We start from the raw sequence: 19,000 nt of genomic DNA on the forward strand, positions 1-19,000 counted from the left end.
GTAAAGGACCCCTGATAGTTAAGTCCAGTCGCGAATGACTCTGGGGTTGCGGCGCTCATCTCGCTTTACAGGCCGAGGGAGCCGGCAGTTTTTCCGGGTCATGTGGCCAGCATGACTAAGCCGCTTCTGGCGAAACCAGAGCAGCGCACAGAAATGCCGTTTACATTCCTGCAGGAGCGGTGCCTATTTATCTACTTGCACTTTGACGTGCTTTGAAACTGCTAGGTTGGCAGGAGCTGGGACCGAGCAACGGGAGCTCAACCCGTCGTGGGGATTCAAACCGCCAACCTTCCGATCGGCAAGCCCAAAGCTCAGTGGTTTAGACCACAGCATGGGCGTAGGCGGGGGGGCAGGAGGGGGCAATTGCCCCCCCTAGAAGCAGAGGCTGAGGGGCGCAGCAGTGTGGCAGCCCCAGGCTACCGCTCCCAGCGCGAAGCTCCAGAGTCGCGCCGGGAACGCGAGCCTGTGGCTGCATCCTCCGCGCCTCCCAGGTCTTCGGAGGAGGCGGCCCCAGGCTCCCGCTCCCAACGTGAGCCTGGGGCCGCCTCCTCCAAAGACCTGGGAGGCGCGGAGGAGGCAGCCACAGGCTCGCGTTCCCGGCGCGACTCTGGAGCTTCGTGCCGGGAGCGGGAGCCTGGGGCCGCCTCCTCGGAAGACCTGGGACGCGCAGGCCACGTGGCCCCGCCCACATTTCCGCTGTGGCCCCTCCCCTCCCACCCCTTGCTCCGCCCCTTGCCCCCCCTAATTTTGATCCTGGCTACGCCCCTGGACCACAGCGTCATATTACACATACCTTGGCACTAATTTTCCTGTTATTTCAGAAGCACAGCCATGCCAGTTGGTTGCAGCTTGGGCACTGCAGTTACAACAGCTGATTGTGGCATGAGCTCCTTTATGCTATTGTCTACTTCCTCAGCTGCATCTGTTGAAGCAGGTTGCTGCCTGGGAAAAATGTGGGCTGTCATAAATTTGTTAGCCTTTAAGGCACCATATTCCCCCCTCTCGAGCTATGCTAAATCCATGGATAACAAATGTGGGTGGGGATGGTTTAGCCCCACAGGCATTCACTAGAAGTTTCATAGCATCCAGCTGAAAACATCTACAGCTCTCTGCACATGATCAGGAACCCTGCCTCTCTATATATATTCTAATGAGCATCTGTATTCTAATGAGGGAAGGGGAGGTCAGAGCTTCAATGCATCCTCTGCAAAAGTTTATTATTCACAGATTCTTAGTGCCTGAAAACAACTATTGTTACCATTCTGGCAAGGAATGAACGTGCATCTGATGTGATTTGCTCCTTATAAGAGCAGCTTTATCCCTGTGGCAATTATGTAAGTAGAAAAGGGAAAGTTACACTCGGTCTAACGCCTCTAAGTTCCACCATTAGGGTGAAGAAGGGTCTGCTGATTTAAAGAGAATAACTTCCAGGGTTTTTTTTTATTACAGAATACAAAAGAACATTCTTATTTACCCTCAACATTCTTTGATTCTGATAAATGCTGAATCACTTTCTTGCCTCTGTCCATTTCCTGTTGCTTCCTGTCACTGCATGTAGGTAGGGCTGTGAGATCTTTTTGGAGCAAAGAGTCATCTCTCTGCTTGGCAGCTGCAAAGCAAAAGGATTGAAATAGGTGAGTGGCATTCACAACATTCGCACCTCCACCCTACTTTTAAAGTGTTTGTTTATAATCTCTTAAGAGCCTTTCTCTTAAGGATATTACAGAGCTGGAAAGGGGGCAAATAATGGCAACCAAAGTAATCTAGGGTTTTAGGGAACAGAGTGACTCTCCTGAGAGGAACGGTTGCAGTGTTTGGTGAGGAAAAGGTGGTATGATAAAAGCTGATGAAATGATGCATGTTTCTCCCTCTCTCAAATCATTAGAATTCATGGATGCTGAATGTTGCAAAATTCAGGACAGATAAAAGAAAGCACTTCTTTGTGCAATGCATGGTTAAAACTATGGAAATCAGTTCCACAGGAGGCAGTGGATAGGTTTAAAAGAGAATCGGACAAATTCATGCAGGATAAGACTGTCAATGGCTATTAGCTATGATGGCTTGTTCTGACTCCACCATTGGAGCAAGTAATGCTTCTGAACACCAGTACAACAGCTGGAATCCAAAGACAGGGTGGGGGGGAAAGTGCTTTTGCAGTTTCATCCTGTTTGCAGGTTTCCTACTGGCATCTGGTTGGCCACAGTAAGAACAGGATGCTGGGTTTGATGGAAAATTGGCCTGATTCAGGCTCTTCGTATGTTCTCCCTCCAAAGCCTCAGCTGCCCATTATATTGCCAATAACATCTGCTTATTTATTACTACAAGTATGGCTAACCTTTCCTGCAAGGAACTCAACATGACATGCACAGCATCCAGTCATGGATCTTTTGTTTAATCTGTAGTTCAGCCCTAAGAGGGAAACTTTTAATCATACTGTTGGAACTGGCACTTTTGACATAGGTTTCAGATTATACAGGTTTTAATCTTTTTCTTTAAAAACAAAAAGAGAACATGTTACTTCTGTCCAATATCATGGCTATGTCACAAAACTGCCTTTAAAAAGTTGTAAAGCAGGCATTCACACTTAGTCTGCCTTCAGATGGCTGCACATTAACTGCTTGCTTTACAATGGTGTGCTTTCTGATGCAGTCTGCTAACATCCCAAAATGTACTTTCGTAATGGCTGTGGGTCAGCAGCAGAAGGACATTTCAGCTTGCAGACATAAACTGTTTTGCATGGCAGATTAGTCAGGCCAGCAAGTCTGTTCTCGTAAGAGGTGAAATTGCCTTGACATGTTGTACTGATAAGAACAGCTAGAGGTATTACGTTGGAATATTTTCTCTCTGAAAGTAAGCAACACACATATTTTGAAGAAAAGAAAAAAAATGAAGTGAAGGGGACTTTCGCTGTGACAGCTGGTTTGACAACTGTGGTGTATAACTGTGCCACAGCCATACCTTCAGTCAGCCAGCATGTACTGACCCCATACTGTGGTTTCACAAAGACCAAATGGACAGCCACTGCCTTAATCTACGTATACTTGCCTAAGCTTTATTTGGATTTTGAACACAGCGTGGTGATACAATGGCAGTAAATACAACATACCAACCACCTAAACCATTTTGCTTCAACTGGTGGGTCATGTGACCCACAACAGGGTTTTACCTAAGGTGGGCTGCTCCAGTAGTACCATAATCCATTTTCTTTTTATTTACGTTTTGTAATAAGCCTCATGTATGTGCTAAAATTAAGACACAAAAAGGTCAAGAGCAATTGCTATGAACCTGGGGCCCACAACGTGGTGCCTGCAAGCACCACAACACACTCAGATATGCTCCTTGGAAGCCACCAAGGTCCAGTTTTTTATTTTTAAAACTGAGGATTCTTGACATTCTTGTTGTTTGGGGTTTACTTTGGGGGGGGGGGGGGCTGGCCTCCTTTTGTGTTGTATTTTTTGGATGGGTGTGTTGGTGTTTTGTCTGTTAGGAAGCAGCTCTGAGCGTCACCAGTTTTTCTTTTGTGAAATGGGCATCTTGTGGTGCCCTCAATAGCTCTTTAGATTTCCCATTGTGGCCCTGGGCCCAAAAAGATTGGGTACCTCTGGTATAAACCATTACACTGAGACATTTGCAGCACTCATTCACAAATCAACGGGCAAAAAGTTCTCAGCAGTGGTGGAACTTGTCCAATCATGTAAATGTTTACATTTTCCATTGGACCTGTTTAGGAACATAAGACCATTAAATTGCTGGTCCAGGTCCACTGGTCCACTGGACCAATAATATATCTGCAAACTGATGCCTCTGTCAGAGTCAAAGGTTTACTACTCTTGAACATGAAGTTTTTTTCCAACTTGTGCTGCACTGCCCAGGATACTGTTTTAGCAGAAGTAGTGCAGTCAGAGTTTGACCAAACTGCGGAAGGCAGTGGAAGACAGGAGTGCCTGGCGTGCTTTGGTCCATGGGGTCACGAAGAGTCGGACATGACTAAATGACAAAACAACGACAACAACAGTGCCGTCAGACTGTTGTCCATAATATCAGGCTGTAACTCCTTCAATTCTGTTGCTCTGAATAATCCTGGCATTGATATGACAGGTTACATAGGGGAAAGACTCTTTCCAGCTCTCTAGAAAACCCAGGTAGTGAGATTTAGGCTTAAGGGGAAAACCTCAAATCACTAACTCAAGAGCAGTTCTACAGAAGGCAGCAGAACAGCTTCAGAGTATGCTGCTTGAGATTGCAGCCTTAAATGGTAAGCATTTATACAGCACGTAATTTTTCCATCCCTGGACAGAATGCAACAGACGTCTTGAGTGCTTTGCAATAATACAGCACAATTCATTTCTCTCTATGGTACTTTGAATCCGAAGCATTAGGTCATCTTTTCCATACGTTTGCCAGAGCAGGATTATTGCACAGAGAAGGCTCTCTCCAGGGCTTTGTTCTAAATGACCCAAAAGATGAGACACATCATTTTTCTTGAATGTGTTCCACAGTCTGATAATTTTAAGGCCTCCTCTGCCTTTGGTAGTTGGCCCAAATTTCCCTGTTAAGTCCAAATGATTTAAAATCCTGCATTTTTGTCCTTGTGGCAAATACATTCTAGAGCTGATTGATCCTATCAACTCGTACACTTAACGGGATAGCTTTGCTCCAGAGGAAATAGATCAACTTCTGTTTCACCACTGTTATATAAAAACATGGAGGGAATGTGAGCCTGGACAAACACTGGAGAGGGGAAAACATGTAGCCAGTTTTAACACTTACATTTTTAAAAGCAAAAGAAATGCCTACAAAAACATAAAGCTTTCCTGTGTTGGGAGTGGGCAACCTTGCTAGTTTTCGACCTTTTCAAAATACTCGTAGGAGTGCTCTCATTCATGAGTGATACAATGTGGAAAACTTGCTTTAAAAAAGTTCACATAATAGCACACATGTGTGGAAGGAATTAGCATCACATGATGCATGTTTTAGCACATGGATGAGTGCAGAAGTCATAAAGCCACATTCAATGCAGCATTCACAATAGCCGTGGAGAGAAGGGAAATAATAATGGAAATAATAATAATAATAATAATAATAATAATAATAATAATAATAAAATATATTATTTATACCCCGCCCATCTGGCTGGGTTTCCCCAGCCACTCTGGGCGGCTTCCAACAGAAATATTAAAATACAATAATTTATTAAACATTAAAAATAGCATTTCCCAAACCACAACTACAAAACATTGTGAAAACAGCAGCACAACCAGTCCTTTGAGGAAAGTTCTTTGGGGTCTTGGAAACAGATGAGCAACTGCTGTACATTTCATAGAATCAAAGAATTAAAGAGCTGGAGGGAACCCCGAGCATCATCTAGTCCAGGCATCCCCAAACTGCGGCCCTCCAGATGTTATGGCCTACAACTCCCATGATCCCTAGCTAACAGGACCAGTGGTCAGGGATGATGGGAATTGTAGTCCAAAACATCTGGAGGGCCAAAGTTTGGGGATGCCTGATCTAGTCCAACCCCTGCAATGCAGGAATCACATGGGTGGCGAAGAACAGTGTGGAAATCATTCTAAACTGCTGGATCCCTAGTCTGGGGATTCCTACCCCCTTATGATTGCATATGCTATTCACGGTCTCCAATACTTTGTACACTTCCTCCTTCATTAGCATCTTTCTTGGATTTGTACAGCCCCAACCTCCCAGGCCAGGTGGGAAAAGGCCTGCAAGGCACAGAGCAGGTATTCCAGGACTTGCAGCCAAGATGGCATAGGGGCATAGAAAATAAGACTGATAAATTTTCCAAGAATGAATATAAGGGCTGTTTTCCCCGCCCCCATTTTAAACTTTTTACCTGATTGGTGAAAGGTAGACAATCAGTGCTAATTTGTACATGATACTCCACAGCAAAAACTGCTGACATTATGACGATCATAATCTGCATAAATTCGTTATCTACATGTTTTAGTACAGTGCCATTGCTAAATGTAAAATTAATATGATATGCATGGAAATAAAAGCGTATGAAGGGAAACATTGTTAATTGTCTTTATGAAATGCTAAGAAATTGGGGGGGGGGAATTACATAGCAATAAAACCGATAAAGGAAAGAAAAAATACAATTTTTAAAGGCATTTTTGACTGCAATCAAGCTAGGTGTAGGGAGCGCCACACGTACAGGGGGCTTCACATCTCTCACTGATGTGTAAAGAAAACTCTGCACTTGTAATGTGTGTGTGGGGATGTTACTTACTTACTTATTTATTTATTGCATGTATATCCCCGCTTTTTCTCCAAAGAGTTCAAAATGGTGCACATGGTTCTCTCCTACCTCATTTAATCCCTGCGACAACCATGCAAGGTAGGTTAGGCTGAGAGATAGTGACTGGCCTAAAGTCACCCAGTGATATTCATGGCTGAGTGCGGATTTGAACCCTAGTCTCCCAGCACCCTGTCTAACACTTAACACCAAACTGGTATGCAATGTCTTTGCTACATACTTTCAGCTACTTTACCACTAAATGCTGCCTTAGAATTCCTTTCACGATTCCTTTCTGGCATTTAAATAGCTACTGATTATTATTTTTAATTAAAAAAATGTACATTTATGAGGGACAACAGCACATGAAATCTGATATAAGGATAGGACTAGCCAAATGAAACAAATGGAAAAGATGCAGAGTTGGGAAGTGCAAGGCCCAGGTTCGAATCCCTGCCTAGCCTCTGGGTGACTCTGGGCCGTCAGTCTACTTCTTTCTCCCTTAGGATCAACTTGTTTTCTTCAAGTGACATTGTTTTTAACCAAAAGCAGCTGTGCAGAACTGCAATCGAGATCGGAAGTTGAGGAGTGTGGGGAGAGGAACTTATCTCTTCCTTTACAGGTCATTTTTCTCTCAGAATAGCCCTCTCTAAGTTTAGCCCTGCCACACTGGGTATTTCTTATCCAGACTGTCAAACCTTGTTTTGGTTAAAGCAAGCTTTGTTTTATTTTTAATTTTTATCCCTCATAAGAAATATTCACAGAGTATACACAACATTTTATTTTAAAATCATCAGGGACAGAATATTTTGTGTGTCCCACCCCCCATATAGTTCACGTACAATCTAGTTCTATTGCATATCCCCACCCCCACCCCCTGCGGAAAAGGACTTCTTGGGAACATTGCTGACTGATTCTGCATTCTGCATTACCCCATGGTGTGTCCATTTGAAAACAGAAGAAAAACAGAAGCCTGAGCAATGGGTGTGTTTGTATCCACACCTGCCCAAGGACATTGTAAGAGGGCGTAGCATCCTTGTAAATACCCTTAAAGTACTCCTGGTTTTGCATCTGTTGGTTATTGAACAAAGTGAGATTCAGAAATGAGATAAGAACTAGATAAGAGGCTCCTATGGAGAAACCGCCACTGTTACAGGGGATAAGGAGCAAAGGACGCTTTGTGTTTGTCCTGCCTTTATTTTTTTTAGTGTGAGTTGTCTGATAGGGAGTTTGTGCAGTTAGTTTACGCTTTGAAACTCTCCTGCAGATGAGAACTTTTTATTTTGGTCGTGCTCAGCAGCACCCGCCCCGTTTATGATTAAGATCCAGCCTCCTGGCGACGGTTGACAAATCTGAAAGCTTGCTCACTTCTTTGTGACCTTTCAGTTGATTCCAACAGCACCACACTACTGTTACTAATGATTCCCCATCCCCTCAATGGACCAACACAGCTACTTGCAATTTTTCTCCGCTTGAAGTGCAATGCAAAATCAACCATGATTTAGTCTTAAGTGTGAGAGAGAAATCGATCAGGCAGGCAGGAGGGGTTGGGGAGCAGCCTAAATGTGCAAGCCCGTTTAAAGAAAAAAAATCCTTAGAATTCCTTTAGATTTGGCCTGATTCCTACTGACTGAGGAGCTGGCTGCTGTCTCCTTTTCTCTTTGATTTAATGACGGAAGTATCCAGGAGGCTTCCAAAGCCAAAGACCCCATATGTTTGACATTCTTTTTCTTCTGGGAAACTGGAAATGACCTCGGACCTCAATGCTTATACTCAGCCAATTTGTGTGTTTACTGAACTGTTGTTACTATCCCTCCTACCCCAAGGGAATATAAAGGGAATATACTTTTGCCTGAGATGGAATTTTGAAACTCCAAAAATAACTTTTTTGGCTCCTTTGTAATACTTTCTGTGAGTGCTGTTGAGCTTCCCTTTTTTATTCTTTGACCTTTTCACTCTTGCAATCTCTTTCTTGACCTCTTGGCTTGTCTGCTGATTCTGGTGAGGCTATTGGCTCATTGGCTCTGATGTCATGGTGACCCTGTGTGAGAATGAGAGGCGACAGGGTCTCTTGTGCATCTTTTGCTTAGCTGAATGCTAATGGGAAGTGCAGAATCTGAATTCTAAGACTGGTCACATGAAACCTCTGGTACATTAAAGCACATGCATATTGCCTATAAGACTTGAGTATTTGAATGATTGAATTCCTCATGCAAATGGAGTTATTCTAGAGCCTTATAATGCCCTTACAAGTCATAGGCAATTGACACTTGGAATGCATCAGAACTGTGTGCAGTAAAATATGCACAGTATTATGAGAAGAAGAATTGCTTACTTGGAATTTTGTATCTTTATAACAGTACTTCTAAATTAGTATGTTTAGGATTACAAAGTAAGGCTATTATCATGTGTCACTTAAAAAGCACTCTGTGTCTGATACTGGACTAAACCTACCGTACCTACCGTATATTGACTAATGTGATTTTTAAAAGTAGACTTCTGCTGCTGCCTGCTGCCTGGTGTATGAACATCAACCACACATATGCACAAAATCCCCTTCATGGATCAATGCCTTGTCGTGGCGAAGGGGCTTGAATAACTCAGAGAAGCTATGAGCTATGCCATGCAGGGCCACCCAAGATGGACAGGTCATAGTGGAGAGTTTTGACTAAACGTGATCCACCTGGAGAAGGAACTGGCAAGCCACTCCAGTATCCCTGCCAAGAAAACTCCATGGACAAAGACAACAGGCATATAAAAGTTATGACGCTGGAAGATGAGCCCCTCAGGTCGGAAGGCGTCCAACATGCTACTGAGGAAGAGCGGAGGACAAGTACAAGTAGATTCAGAGCTGATGAAGCGGCTGGGCCAAAGCCGAAAGGACGCTCAGTTGCGGATATGCCTGGAAGCGAAAGGAAAGTCCGATGCTGTAAAGAAAAATATTGCATAGGAACCTGGAATGTAAGAACCATGAATAGAGGTAAGCTGGATGTGGTCAAAAATGAGATGACAAGAATAAATATCGACATCCTGGGCATCAGTGAACTAAAATGGAAGGGAATGGGTGAATTCAGTTCGGGTGACTATCATATCTACTACTGTGGGCAAGAATCCTGTAGAAGAAATGGAGTGGCCCTCATAGTCAACAAAAGAGTGGCAAAAGCTGTAATGGGATGCAATCTCAAAAATGACAGAATGATCTCGATACGAATCCAAGGCAGACCTTTTAACATCACAGTAATCCAAGTTTATGCACCAACTACCGGTGCTGAAGAAAGTGAAATTGACCAATTCTATGAAGACCTACAACACCTTCTAGAAATGACACCAAAGAAGGATGTTCTTCTCATTACAGGGGATTGGAATGCTAAAGTAGGGAATCAAGAGATAAAAGGAACAACTGGCAAGTTTGGCCTTGGAGTTCAAAACGAAGCAGGGCAAAGGCTAATAGAGTTCTGTCAAGAGAACAAGCTGGTCATCACAAACACTCTTTTCCAACAACACAAGAGACGACTCTACACATGGATATCACCAAATGGGCAGCATCGAAATCAGATTGATTATATTCTCTGCAGCCAAAGATGGAGAAGCTCTATACAGTCAGCAAAAACAAGACCTGGAGCTGACTGTAACTCAGATCATCAGCTTCTTATAGCAAAATTCCAGCTTAAACTGAAGAAAGTAGGAAAAACCACTGGGCCAGTAAGATACAATCTGGATCAAATCCCTTATGAATACACAGTGGAAGTGAGGAACAGGTTTAAGGATTTAGATTTGGTGGACAGAGTGCCTGAAGAACTATGGATGGAGGCTCGTAACATTATACAGGAGGCAGCAACGAAAACCATCCCAAGGAAAAGGAAATGCAAGAAGGCAAAATGGCTGTCCAACGAGGCCTTACGAATAGCGGAGGAGAGGAGGCAAGCAAAATGCAAGGGAGATAGGGAAAGATACAGGAAACTGAATGCAGATTTCCAAAAAACAGCAAGGAGAGATAAGAGGGTCTTCTTAAATGAGCAATGCAAAGAAATAGAGGAAAACAATAGAATGGGGAAAACCAGAGATCTGTTCAAGAAAATTGGAGATATGAAAGGAACATTTCGTACAAAGATTACCATAATCAAGGACAAAAGTGGTAAGGACCTAACAGAAGCAGAAGACATCAAGAAGAGGTGGCAAGAATACACAGAGGAATTATACCAGAAAGATATGGAGGTCTCGTACACCCCAGGTAGTGTGGTTGCTGACCTTGAGCCAGACATCTTGGAGAGTGAAGTCAAATGGGCCTTAGAAAGCACTGCTAATAACAAAGCCAGTGGAAGTGATGATATTCCAGCTGAACTATTTAAAATTTTAAAAGATGATGCTGTTAAGGTGCTACACCCAATATGCCAGCAAGTTTGGAAAACTCAGCAATGGCCAGAGGATTGGAGAAGATCAGTCTACATCCCAATTCCAAAGAAGGGCAGTGCCAAAGAATGCTCCAACTACCGTACAATTGCGCTCATTTCACACGCTAGCAAGGTTATGCTTAAAATTCTACAAGGCAGGCTTAGGCAGTATGTGGACCGAGAACTCCCAGAAGTGCAAGCTGGATTTCGAAAGGGCAGAGGAACCAGAGACCAAATAGCAAACATGCGCTGGATTATGGAGAAAGCTAGAGAGTTCCAGAAAAACGTCTACTTCTGCTTCATTGACTATGCAAAAGCCTTTGACTGTGTCGACCACAGCAAACTATGGCAAGTTCTTAAAGAAATGGGAGTGCCTGATCACCTCATCTGTCTCCTGAGAAATCTCTATGTGGGACAAGAAGCTACAGTTAGAACTGGATATGGAACAACTGATTGGTTCAAAATTGGGAAAGGAGTACGACAAGGTTGTATATTGTCTCCCTGCTTATTTAACTTATATGCAGAATTCATCATGCGAAAGGCTGGACTAGATGAATCCCAAGCAGGAATTAAGATTGCCGGAAGAAATATCAACAACCTCAGATATGCAGATGACACAACCTTGATGGCAGAAAGTGAGGAGGAATTAAAGAACCTTTTAATGAGGGTGAAAGAGGAGAGCGCAAAATATGAAGCTCAACATCAAAAAAGCTCAACATCAAAAAAACCAAGATCATGGCCACTGGTCCCATCACCTCCTGGCAAATAGAAGGGGAAGAAATGGAGGCAGTGAGAGATTTTACTTTCTTGGGCTCCTTGATCACTGCAGATGGTGACAGCAGTCACGAAATTAAAAGACGCCTGCTTCTTGGGAGAAAAGCAATGACAAACCTAGACAGCATCTTAAAAAGCAGAGACATCACCTTGCCGACAAAGGTCCGTATAGTTAAAGCTATGGTTTTCCCAGTAGTGATGTATGGAAGTGAGAGCTGGACCATAAAGAAGGCTGATCGCCGAAGAATTGATGCTTTTGAATTATGGTGCTGGAGGAGACTCTTGAGAGTCCCATGGACTGCTAGAAGATCAAACCTATCAATTCTTAAGGAAATCAGCCCTGAGTGCTCCCTGGAAGGACAGATCGTGAAGCTGAGGCTCCAATACTTTGGCCACCTCATGAGAAGAGAAGAATCCTTGGAAAAGACCCTGATGTTGGGAAAGATTGAGGGCACTAGGAGAAGGGGACGACAGAGGACAAGATGGTTGGACAGTGTTCTCGAAGCTACGAACATGAGTTTGACCAAACTACGGGAGGCAGTGCAAGACAGGAGTGCCTGGCGTGCTATGGTCCATGGGGTCACGAAGAGTCGGACACGACTAAACGACTAAACAACAACAACAACATGCACAAAATAGTACATGAAGAGCCAATTATAGTGTCATGAAAGAACAGCCAACTTTTGTAGTTCTCCAAGAGACAATTCTATATCCTGTCCAATTTATTACAGTGCCATATGTAATTTTATGCAGCCCTTTATCTGAGACACCACATTTACTGACATTAAATCTGATTAATGTTGCAAGGTTTAAATTCTGTAGCCTTTATCACAAATGCACTTCCTGAATCAAATTATTCTTCATTGAAGCTTTTGTACTGCTTTCTTCCACTATATTTGTAATATGACTTTTTTCATCTGACATGATTTGATTGTTAAGAAACCATTGTTTTTCTGTGAACCTCATGCTGGCAAAATCTCTTATGCACTCATTTGGTCCACTATAAATCATAATATTCACAAGTTATTTTTTAAACATTTGTCCTTTACTTATTTGCCTTCACTCACAGCATGCAGTTGGCTTGACTCACTTTCTTAAGCTATCTTTCTTCAGCCATTTGTTGTCCAGGTACCTTTTTGGGATGCAGCTGCTCTGAGTTTGCAGCGTTTTTACTGCCCGTGAGACCTTGTCTTAGATAAGGAGTTCAAGTCATGTACAAATGATGTGTTTATGGAGCAAGATTTTGAATTTTAACTCAGTAAATATGTCCTATTACCTCATATGTATAATTTACTTAAATATAAACCAGGCTGATCTGTCTGAGGAAGGAGTTCACTCCTGCTTCTGGGTTTCAGCTAAGGCCATCAGCAATTCTTGAGTGCAGATTCACAAGGAATTCAAGCAACTCTTCTGTCACTGTGATTTGAATGAGGTTAGGATCTAGCTCATTATCGTTGACACAAAGGACTGGAGGCAGAAAAATCTCAATCTCTTGGCGTGGGGGATGGTACCCATTGGTCAATGTGTCAGAAGATAGCTTTCCTGCTTTTAAAACAAGGATATTAATATACTTTTAACAGCAAAAGCCTAGGCAAAAGTCAAAGGTTACAATGTAAATGTATAAAAGATACGATTGAAGAAACTTGATTGACTCAATTATCTTCATCTTATTTTTAGAAGTTGCATTATGGCCAATTGTTAGAAATTGGTTTGAATGAAACTTAAACCTAGGAAAATAAATGACTGAGCTGGACTTAGTAATTATGCCACTTGAAAAGTCAGCTATGAGGTTTAATTTAGCCATTTTTAAAATCAATTATGCTGAATCCTGACCCCCCCATCACATTTGTTGCTCTGTTATATTTACACCCATCCTCACCCCACCCCGTTTTGCTTTATCTTGTGATGACCTATAGTTTTAGGCAGCGCTATTTTTCTAGAAAAAGAGGTGCCAAAACTCACCATGAACACCTCCCTCGCTCTCTTAGAATGGCAATGGCGCCCACTTGAGAGGGGCCAGAACTGATTTCCAGTGAGTTGTGGCTGCAAAACATCCCTGGTTTTAGGCAATAAATTTGAGCTGGTTGATTGCATATACTCAGATGCTTACATTAGCAGTGGAGAACCTCCAGCCCAAGTGCCTAATTTGGCTTGGCACCCCCAATTTGGCCCATAAGGCCAATTGCCGCAAGATAAAGCTGACATATTGCTCCAGGACAGCAAAATGAACCTCTGTGCCTTCAGGGCAAGAAGAAAGTGACAACAAAGTTAACAACAGAATACAAGCATGAAGAAAGTGGGTACGACACAAGGGCTGCAGTTTTACAATTAACTAAATATGAAATAGTTTTTTTTAAAAAATAAATAAAATATGCATGATTAAGATCTTTCCAGTATAGTTCATGTAACAATGCACAGAGAACAAAAAACACAAATCCTGTGCAACTTGCAAACTCAAACCTCAGTTTCTTCTCCTGCCAACCCCATCCCTTCATGCTTACTCAAGTTTAGACTTATCATTTTATTAACTGCATTAATTTGCAACTTTCTACTAAAAGGTCTCAAAGCAACTTAATAATAAACAAAAGGCTAAAAATACAATAAAAACCAGATACAAAGAAAACAGATGGCAAAAAACAGAATATTTAATGTGCATGTCCCAGAAACCCTATCCCATCCCGCTAAAAGATGAACACCACCAGAGAAGCCAGAATCAAAGCAGATGGTCCAAATTCACAACCAGAAGCTTGGACACACAGGAATGACTTAGCCTGGCACCTAAAAGCTGACAATGATGGTTGCTGTCCCGTTACTCATTTTTTACTTAGTTATAATTTAGTATGATCCAACAAAATAGCATTTGGGTGCATTTTTATTAATGCTATAAAAAGAACCACACTATCTCCAAGGTGTGAAGATTTAAGAATTTTATTGGCTTGCACTACGGTAGGATCATATCATATATCTAAAGGCTTTGATACATTGCCAAGGATAGTAAGTGATTCATATACCGCATGAGAGCAAATGCACTGTAGCTCTTCACTCAATACTGGGTTTGTATCTCCTTGAACGACTTAATGTTGTCTTGAAAGAGCTCTTTCATATACTCATTAGCTATTGTGCACGGAAGGGGTATTTATACCAGTGGGAGCATTTTTACACAATGCTCAGATTGTGCCAGACACGTTAGCATCATATTCAATTCAAAATCACTGCAGTATTGAGCCACTCAATGCTACTGTTCAGAGCAGCCGCTATTAAAAATACCAGACTCTTTGTCATTTTAATTGTTCAGTACTTTCAGTACTTTCACTGAGCACATTGTTTGAGCTAAATAAAAGGTTAAATATGAATATTAACAGTATAGTTTTTATAGAGCAGAGTCGTGAAATTGAGAGAAATTGAATGCATTTTTTATTTTATTTGAATTGTCTAGCTGTTGCATGTTTTCTCATTTCTGTGTGAATGCTGCCTAAAAGGTGTGCATTACTGGTGCACAACTCTAATTTTTGCCAAAGGTAAAATTAGTATCTGGTCTGTTGACCACAGGGCAGGAAGAGAAGAATGCAATCATTTGTGTTTCAAACAGATGAGTGTACAGGCAGATCGACTTGTGCACAACCGCATATATGCGCAGCACTGGGAAATAAATAATTCATACCCAGAAATGTTGGGAGAGAGGTGTACTGTATTTCAAAGCTGTATTTCTAAAGATGCCTGTTTTTCTAAAGGTACGAAAACATTAATGGCTGAGCATACCTGATGCAAATAACTTACACTGATAAAAAACCCCCAACAATCTTTAACTATACATTACATGCAAACATGTCACAAAAGCCAAGACAGTGCAGAACATGGTGACTAGGTTGCTTGGGAAGGCAAAATACCACCAGCATATAACACTTTGCTTGTGGGATTTCCACTAGCTACCAATCTGCTATTGGGCCAAGTTCAAGTTTTTGGTATTAACACATAAGGCTATACAGCTCAGGACCAGGTTACTTGAGAGTCTGCCTCATTCCTTATCCATCCAGTAGGCATATATACCTCCGCTGTAGGCTGCATGAGAGATTCTTCTGCAAGTAACAAGGATACTGACTGCTTCACATTAACTCAGAGCAGGGCTTTCACTGTAGCTGCCCCTGTTCTGTTGGACAGCATTCCTGTCAAAATGCCACAGGCATCCACTATCTGAATTTCCCCGAAACAATTTATTATAGCATTAAGTCTCCTAAATGTATTATGCTGTACAATACTGCAAATACCTTGCTGTTTTGTTGCAACACACTAAACGTGCAAACCTATGCACGTCTACTCAAAAGTGAATCCCACAGAATTCAACGACACCTTTCACTCTCATTCTCTGAGATCACCCATTTTTCTAGCAAATTACTTTGGCTAGTGAAGTGTAAGTGAACATGCTCAAAAACAAGAATTTCTGAAATCGATATAGCTTAAAACTTTCCCATAGACATCCTCACTAGGACTGGATATTTGTGACTTTCTGAGTCAAAGAGCTACCGTAGCTATTGTGTGCCATCTAGTGTTAAGCATGGGAAAGAGAGGGTGCCAAAATAATGTCTGATACAGTATAAAATATTGCAAACATTTATTAGGACCAACTAAAATGTATTAGGCTCATAAAGGCATTACCTTACTATTACTTTGAAGTTGTTTCCTCATGGACCAACACAAAGGCTTGCAAATTTGGTGTAAAGCCAACCAGTTACTTACTGTGCAATCCTACTGTATATATAGAAGTAAGTCCACTTGACAATTATTCCCAGTTAAGTTGGTATGTGTCTGCAGTCACAAAATAAATTTTTAAAACTAGCATGTCAGGAATTAAAATAAGCTAAATAAAAATAAAAGTTGCCAGGGTTCAAATAATTCTTTGATGGCCAAGGTAAGTTTTAGCCAACCATGTGAAACTCAGTAGGCTACTTCATTGTCCCTTCAGAGAGCTCTGAAGTGGCTATTTCCACAAGAAAAAAATGCTATTTGTAGAGGCAGCCAACTTGCAGACATGATGAAGGGGATCATTTCACAGAACTGTATAATGTAATGGAACACACACCGAGAGAAGAAAAGTTTGCTTTTAGAGTATATTTCTGCTGTTTTTAATAATTTTACACTGGCCCAGGTTTTTCTGTGAGTACTTTTCTGTATACATTTTTTACAGCTCTCAATAATATTTTTATTTGTTCTGCAAAGATTTTAATTTTCCCTTATCAGAACTGTTCCTTGTGATTATTACACAGAAGTGAGTTTTTCTTGAGCTTCGGTCTATGGGCAGTTTTGATAAGATTTAATATTTTATAGATTATTCTGTTCACAGAGGTTCAGACTTCACAATTTTATTTATAAACTTTTCTCCCATTTTTATCTGGACTAATTTCCTGTTTGAATTTTGCTATATTTTAGATCTGCCACAGTTGGTAGGGTGGGGCTGCTTACCTGATCTCCATCTCCCATTTCACATTTGTGCTGGGCTGACTTACTGCTGCCTCCCCATCCCTGTCTGATATGGTACAGTGAGTGAATGAATGAATAAAAGTGGTGGCACATGAAGCTGCACATGAAGCTTCTCCAATTGGAAGCATATAGATGTGAGAATGAGCTCCCTAAGTTTTACTGGTCTGGAACCAGTTTAGGAATTTAAAGATAAAAACTAGCTTATTACAAAGCAAAACACCTGCTTATTAACCGAGAATGAAGGTTATTAGTGCTGTCAGTTCCTGACAGAAGCCAAGATGCCATACTCTTAACCAGTTTTCAACGGTAACCCTACAGATAGTAAGATTGGGAGGTTACCAGGAAAATCTACTAAGCATATCCTATTTTGCAGGGTTGACTTTTTCCCATGTTTGGCCACTGTGTGGCCCCCTCCACCTACAAATGTGGATATGTTTATTCTCTGCTTTATTTACGTAGCTAGAAAATATTTGAGTGTTGGTTTTTTCAATTTAAAAAGGAAGAAAAAAGGAGAGAGAGCTGAATATGTAAAATACAATTTATAGAAATATATAGAGTATCATTCCCTTAAGGCATTGTGTGTGTGTGTGTGTGTGTGTGTGTGTGTGTGTGTGTGTGTAAAACACACTAAATACCCTTTAAGCTCTTTTAAAGCCATCCCATATGGGTGGCCATCATTGCCTCCACTGTGGGAGCAAGTTTTATAACTTAATTATGCACTGCGTGAAGAAGTACTTTCCATTAATTGTCCTGAATCCATGATCTACACTCTGCAGCCCTAAATTAACCCAATTTTTCTGCATAATTGGGAAGACAGACCCAGGATGAATCCAGCGGTGGCTAACCCATGGGCCTCCAGTTATTGCTGGAATTCAAGTCCCATTTATCCATTTACTTACTTACTTACTTACTTACTTACTTACGGTACTTACTTACTTACACACAGATGTTTAGCCTCTCCTTCATCAGATACAATATCAGAGGGATACAATAAAATGTTAAAAACATTCCCATCAACACAGGGAAAAGGAGAAAATAAAATCATAACCCATTTGCTACGCTGGCTGGGGCTGATGGGAGTTGTAGTCCAATATCATCTGTATGACCACAGGTAGGTAGGTTAATTAGTTATGCTTTTAATTATGTTTATGTATTTTTATTCCTGTATTCATTTTTTAAAAATAGCTTTGGAACTTTTTGTAGTGAGAAGTGATGCTTAGGTGAACTAATAGTTGTTGGGTTTACTGTATCCCTTTTTATTGCCATCTTAAGATAACTTAATAGTTGTTGGGTTTAATGAATTCCTTTTTATGGCCATCTTAAGATATCTGTGTTTGCTAACATTGATGCACAATATGTGAAATGCCCATACATATAGGGAAAAGACTGGACTTCCAGAAGTAAATTCTACAGGTTTCAGTGCATTTTACTTCACCTACTATTCAAATGGTGAAAAGCTTGTTGAGACCTGAATGGTGGTGATGGAACAGCCACATTTCTCATTTCCATATCTGTCCCATTCACGTTAAGGTAGACACCGAGGTCTACTTTTAATATCCAAAGAACCACATGAGTGAATGAGCCGAATCACACCTTACCTCCTTTCTTCATCTTCTTATCTCCATTCATTCTCCTCCCAGTTTCATCTTTTTCCAACAAGGCAAGCTGGGGAGAAAATCACCTGGAGGAGGAGGAGGAGGAGGGAGAATGTGAATACTAGGTTAAGTGACAGTTGTTCAGCTCCACTCACCTGTTTAGTCACCCTCACTCACCCTTCAAAATTAAAAATAATATATATATTTTTACTTAGAATATGAAATAGCTTACACAAGATGTTACCCTATATAGATATCTCTTGCCTTAAGATATTCTAAAAGAGACCAGATAGTAAAAAATGGTTGATAGTAAAAAATGTAGAATTGGGTTGGGATCATAGAGATGATCCCTGGAGAGCAGAATGAGGAAGCTGGTCCATTTTTCTTATTTTCGGTTTTGTCTTCTGACTTCACAGTATTGGCAAGATTATAAATGTCCCACAAAGATTGAAGGAGCAGCAAAATCACTTAGTGCTACTGCAAAGACATACAGTATACAAGACTTAGGG

General features: G+C 41.4%; 1 long non-coding RNA gene across 1 annotated transcript in view; it reads left to right on the forward strand.

Moving 5' to 3' along the window:
* Positions 1 to 1,523: 1,523 nt before the first annotated feature.
* Positions 1,524 to 19,000, forward strand: part of LOC148684281 (uncharacterized) — a 36,012-nt gene continuing 18,535 nt past the window's right edge. Inside the window, exon 1 of the long non-coding RNA XR_015946460.1 lies at positions 1,524 to 1,634. This is a non-coding gene — a long non-coding RNA (uncharacterized LOC148684281). The remainder of the gene's footprint in view (positions 1,635 to 19,000) is intronic.

This window comes from Zootoca vivipara, chromosome 11 (assembly GCF_965207765.1).
Source record: "Zootoca vivipara chromosome 11, rZooViv2.hap1.1, whole genome shotgun sequence".
Lineage (NCBI taxonomy): Eukaryota > Metazoa > Chordata > Lepidosauria > Squamata > Lacertidae > Zootoca > Zootoca vivipara.